At 32.8% G+C, this 6,022-nt stretch overlaps 1 non-coding gene across 1 annotated transcript; it reads left to right on the forward strand.

Annotated features, from left to right (window-relative positions):
* Positions 1-224: 224 nt before the first annotated feature.
* TRNAH-GUG (transfer RNA histidin (anticodon GUG)) lies at positions 225-296 on the forward strand. The gene has a single exon. It is a non-coding gene; the product is annotated as a tRNA-His (tRNA).
* The last annotated feature ends 5,726 nt before the right edge of the window (positions 297-6,022 follow it).

A 6,022-nucleotide genomic window follows, 5' to 3' on the forward strand; every position in this document is an offset into this window, starting at 1 on the left:
TGTGTTTTAACAAATTCTAAGGGTTTTATACCCCAAAAATATATAATTTTATTTAAAATCTATACTATCTGATGGAATTAAAATTGAAAAAATAGAATATAACTTAAAATATAACAATATATTTCCTACGTCTTTAAAATCGGCTTTCAGCCTTGTAAATTGGCAACAACGTAGTTATATAAACGCTATTTTCCCCTCACTCACCGTGCGAAGCACTGTGGAAAGCCGTGATCGTCTAGAGGTTAGGACATTGCGTTGTGGCCGCAATAACCCAGGTTCGAATCCTGGTCACGGCATTTTTGCTGCAATTTTTGCATTTTGTTTGTTGCTTTCTTCCACTTTAGTGATTTTATCATGGTGATGATGACTGTGATAATAACAATAGTACTGATAATTATGATGAATATAATAATGATAGTGCTGGAACTGAAATAAATTTGACATTGTCATAACAAGCTCCAAAAAATTAAGCAAGGATGATATCTTAATAGATTTAAATACAGTAAGAAGTTTGCTAAATTTTTCCATCTTTTCTTTTCTTTAGCCAGCAAGATTGTTTAAAGTCTGAATGATAATCTGAAAAAAATGAAAAATTGATCAAAGTGTTGCTAAATTGTGTCAAATTCACTAAGCCTCATGCTAATGGCACACATGAGCACCACCCCCTTTTTTTTGGGGGGGGGGAGGGGGCAAACATATATGGAACAATTTTATTTTTCTTATAAAAAAGTTGCAAATGAGTGAAGTGAGCAAGAAAAATGTTTAATTAACCCTCTTGATATCAGAATTTTTTTTTTAAAATACATTTTGGCAATAAAATATCATATTCATACTTTTTTTTACCTTTACTAGTGCGTTCTTTTTCTCATTTGTTTGTGGGTATGCCTTGCAAGCTAACAAGTGAGGAAGAGAGATAGAGAGGGAGAGACTGAAATAAACTCGAACCGAGGGAGAATGAGAGATGGGTATCAATTAACAGTTGGCTCGTCAGTTGGACAGAATAGTGAAAATCTTATATGCATCAGATAGCCAGTACACCCTTTGTATTTTTTTCTGTGTATTTGTTTTTAGTCTAACATCTCAAATTGACAAGACATGGGTTAAACAATGTTAACTTTTGTGTGTGTGTGTGTCAATATGTTTGGCAGAGAATTATTTAACAATAATTTCAAGAAAGCATTAATAATGAGATGGAAGATTTGAATAAAAAGAGACTTGTGCCTATAACAATTTTTCTTCATCATGGAGATTTTGAACTACAAGTAAACTAGAATTTAAGTGTAAGATATTTTACCAGTACGTAGTAGGCCTACGTGAAATATACATGTTCCAACTTTTATCCATATTTTGTACATGGGTGTAGAATCAACGCCAAAAGGTTTATTGAAATTGGGTTCTAATTATTATGGAGAGATTTTGTCCTAGACCTCCTTCATTTTGGTGCGTAAACAACTAATTTGTTGGTTGTCAAGTTTTCTGAACAAAATCGCATTTGGAGCGAGTTTAAAATTTGTGTATTTATAGTAAAAACTGCTATATTTTTCACTGACCTAGAGGTTTTAATATTTCTTTGCCAGCTGTTCAGTTTACTTCTTATCTTTTTTCTCTCTTTCTTTCTTTCTTTCATTGTTCTGTTCATTGTAAGTTTGAAATGACACGATGGCTTTCATGGGTTAGTCTGCAGGGACAGACTCTGATCGAAACTTTGATCTCCACGCAAAGACTGGCTATAGCACATACAAAACTTTAATGCTGTTTCAATCCTGAGCGATCAGGGCTTCCAGTACACAAGGCGTTATAGGCTGCAAATTCAGACCCTTAACTCGAGTGAAGGGTTTGCAAAGCAGACTAGCTCTTGGCTACCATGACTTGGTTTTGAGGGTTTGTGCCTTTACTACAACACTAGCTAGTTGTAATTGAAATGGGGGGGGGGGGGGGGGTGTGTACGCGTGTAATGCTACCATTAAAGGGGGTATACTCCAGGCTGAAGATAATTATGATTTGAACAGATAAAAAAAAAATTGGGCAATCAAAATACTGAAAATTTGATCAAAATCGGACAAAGATAACAAATAAATTATGACATATGAAAGTTTTGCTTTATTCCTGTACAGTTCTAGGCACTTTTTCATGAATATTCAATAAGCAAATTGATGTCATATCCTCATTTTTTTTTTTTATTATGTGAAATGAAGGTTTCTACAATTTTTTCCTCTTAGAAGTAGTGAAATTGGATTGACAACTGGTTTATATTGCATTAGATATTGATTGCTGCAATTTATTTCATTAAGAGAGACATATCATTCAAACATGTATGAAATAATGAAACAATTATGATTCCATAAGAAAACATAACATAGGAAAAAGGAAAGTGGGAATGTGGCATCATCAGCCCACCTAATGAATATTCAAAACGACGTGCACATAACTGTTTTCGCAAAATATTGCTAAACTTTAAAATCCAATAACTTCATTATTTTTTATCAGATTTGAATACTTTCTTCTCTATTTATTTAGTTTTAAATTTTGAATAAAAGGCCCAGAGTACCCCTTTATGGAAGTTCAAGGTAATTTGAGCTTTTAAAATGTACAAGCTCACCTTGCTGCAAGACTGATGTGAAATTTAAATTGGACGTGGATGAACTAGGGGAAAGCCTTAGCTTCATAAGTCACGGGTGGGCAAAACTATTCTGGCTTTAATTTGCCTTCTTTGGTTCTTTTTTTTTTTTATCTCTCTCTTTCTTCCTTATCCCCCTATTCCTCCCTTTCCTATATCACAGCCGGCCCGTGCCCCCCCCCCCCTTTGAGAAGCAAAATTATTTTTTTTAATGTAAACATGCTGTTAAAACGGAAGTGTGCGCCCCTTTTAAAAGTGGAGACCCTTTTTTTTTGCTTATTTTTTTTCGGGGGCGAAATATCCTTAATTTTTAGTTAAAATCCTTTTTTTTTTTTTCGAGGACGAAATATTACTTCTCGGTTAAGAGCCTCTTTTTTTGCCTGTCAAATTTTCCTCGGAAATGTGCCCCCCTTTTGGAAAATCCTGGATCTGCCCCTGCCTGCCTCTCCCTTTCCATTCCCTTCATTCTCTTTCTTTCATTTTCCTGTCCATCGTCTCTCCTCTTCTTCATATTCTTGTTTTGTCCTCTCTCTTTTCTGTCTCCTCTCCCTTTCCATTCCTTCCCTTCTTTCTCTCTCTTCTCCCATGCCTTTTATTTTCCTCCACATTCAATTATAATTTTGCAGGGGAGCACTATATTGCTTTCTTTAGTCACGGAAAGGCAGAATGGGGACACGTCTCATAAGGGGGCCGGGGGTATCAAAATGTGAATGAATTGATTAAATAAATTTGTTAGCCTAGCTCTAACTACTAGAGAATTACTAGTCTGACAACAAATTGGTTTCTGCTAAAACAAAAACATTTCACTGGAAAATAATCAAACAATCACTCATTATCTCCCGTCTAGGGTCCAGAAGTTTATTTCTGTACAATTCTGTTTAATACACAATGTATTAAGAATAGATAAATAGTTCAATATTAAACAAATAAGCAAATTCAACAATATATGACAAAGTGAATCATAAGCATATCAATAATTACATGGATTACAATATTGAATTGGCCTGAAATTACTTATCTTGTTATACAGTAGTGTCAGGAACTTATCATTATAATGGAAAAAAATACAAATGTATTTCTTCTACTAGAGGGACTATTATAGTACAAATTAATCACACATTGGACCAGTGTACTGGCTAATCAATAAGATATATGATGTCTCTTTCGGTGAAATAACATCAACCCCATGAGTAGTCTATAGTGAATCATGTTGGAGGTTATTTCTGATGAGTAGTAACTCAAATAAATACTAGAAGCTGTTCAAAACAGTTTTTTGTATTTTCTTAGGGCCAAACCAAATATTGACCGGGCTTTATGCAATGTACGTGATATAGGCCACACACACACATTATTATCTAATTATTGACCATGGATTTCAGCTAAAACATCATATAAAATATAAAAATTAGTTTTCAGTAAAAAGTTAGTTTTAGATTTAGACCATATACTCTTTAGCAAAGTTATGCTACACGTAGTTTCTCAATGGTTGAACTAGTTATTTGGAAAAAAATGCAACAAATACATTCGTTTTCAGCACCCGACAACATGCAAAATAAATGCAGCACAAACAAAACCCACAGTAAATTATAAGAACATAGCAACTCGGCATCTAGTATAAACTAACAAAATTCTACAAGCTCTATTGAATATAATCATTCCTCTGTGGGCAAATTAAAGAGTCTGCAAACAGCAGACAGGAGCCAAATCAAAGTCAAGGTGAGAGCAAGAGTCTAGCTTGTCCGTAGAATAATTTATAAATATCAATAACAAAAACAAATAAAGATGAATTTGCAAACCATCTACCAAAATCGAAAAGGGATTACTTACAATGTTCAATTCAATTGATTTAATTTCAGCTCTAAATTTTTCATATTTACAATAATCATACAATTGCATAGTAGCATATAATCCTATTTTAAGTATATGAAGATTAACATAACATTAAAATAGACAATTATCAAAACAAAATATAAATTGAAAGGAAGGCAATGTTCAATTCAATTGTTTTAATTTCAGCTCTCAATTTTTCATATTTACAATAATTATACAATTGCTCAGTAGCATATAATCATATTTTCAGTATATGAAGATTAACATGATATAAAAATAGACAATTATCAAAACAAAATATAAATTGAAAGGAAGGGAGGGCCAACTGAAAAGGAGAGATTGTATAATGTAGCCCCCCCCCCGAAATTGTAATTATATGTATGTATTTAGAGAAAATGATAACAAGGATGATTCCTTATTACTTGGATAATTCAAATACAGTTCCAGGTTTGCCAAATTATTCCTTCTTTTTTTTTCTTCAACCAGCAAGATTGTTTTCAGTCTGAATGATAATCTGAAAAAAAAAATGGAAAACTTGATCAAACTTTTGCTGAATTTGGTCAAATTCATAAGCCTCATGTCAATTCTATTAAACATGTGTTAAGGTTATAAACAGTGTCAGGATGCAACGACAGTGGATCAAATAATGTTCATTACGATCCCGTTACAATCATTACGATCAATGAATATATTGCGCCAGCCCTCATTGTTTTTTTTTTTATATTTAGCAATCATATAACTATGCCGCCTAGCTTTTAAAATCAAATATATATTTGACCTCATGCTTTCTCAAAAAGGTTAGCATTTTGTCATTTAAACTTACAACTTGTTATGTCTTTCATATAGGTCTAACTATATGCCTATACATATATCATAGTTGTAAGAGATGAAAGTTTTTAAAGAACGCCCTCTATGTTTAGGTTTGGATACTAGTTCTACATCTTCTAAAGAAAGCATGGCAGGAATTTCAACATCTTGCAGCCACTATTTTTCAAAATTGTATTTGTATGTGTCAGATATCATTCAAACACATGTGTTATGATGCCAAAAATTAAACACTGACAAGAGTCAAGTGATTAAATATTTCATTCTTAGAGGATAAAGTTGGGAGAATTTTATCATCACATATCCTTATTTCAATAAAAAAAATGTGAAATGGAAATAATGTATATCTTATACTTATTCTTTTTCATTATTTTAAAGATTCACACAGGGAACATACATGTATTAAGCAAATGGAGTAAGCTTATATAAACCAATGTTAAAAGCCTCAGGTATTTTGCACATGTTCCCATTAAAATTTACATGTAAGGATAGAGGAAAAAACATGGAGAAAAATAAAAAAAGAAAAGGAACATGTTAGTTCACTGTGAAGGAAGATCTTGTTTATGGCGCAGACTTTAAGAACAGCGGGTATATGTTTGCAAGCTGTTGAACCGTAAAACTCTTATCCAAGAGTTCTTTTACAATTTCAACAAAATTTAAGAGAGGTAATAACACGATTATCCATTTTAGCAGGTCCCGATGGGATCAAGATTTTTTTAAAACTAAAGTGGCTACCCTGGGTAAAATATG

The sequence above is a fragment of the Lytechinus pictus genome, chromosome 12, assembly GCF_037042905.1.
Source record: "Lytechinus pictus isolate F3 Inbred chromosome 12, Lp3.0, whole genome shotgun sequence".
Classification (NCBI taxonomy): Eukaryota; Metazoa; Echinodermata; class Echinoidea; order Temnopleuroida; family Toxopneustidae; genus Lytechinus; species Lytechinus pictus.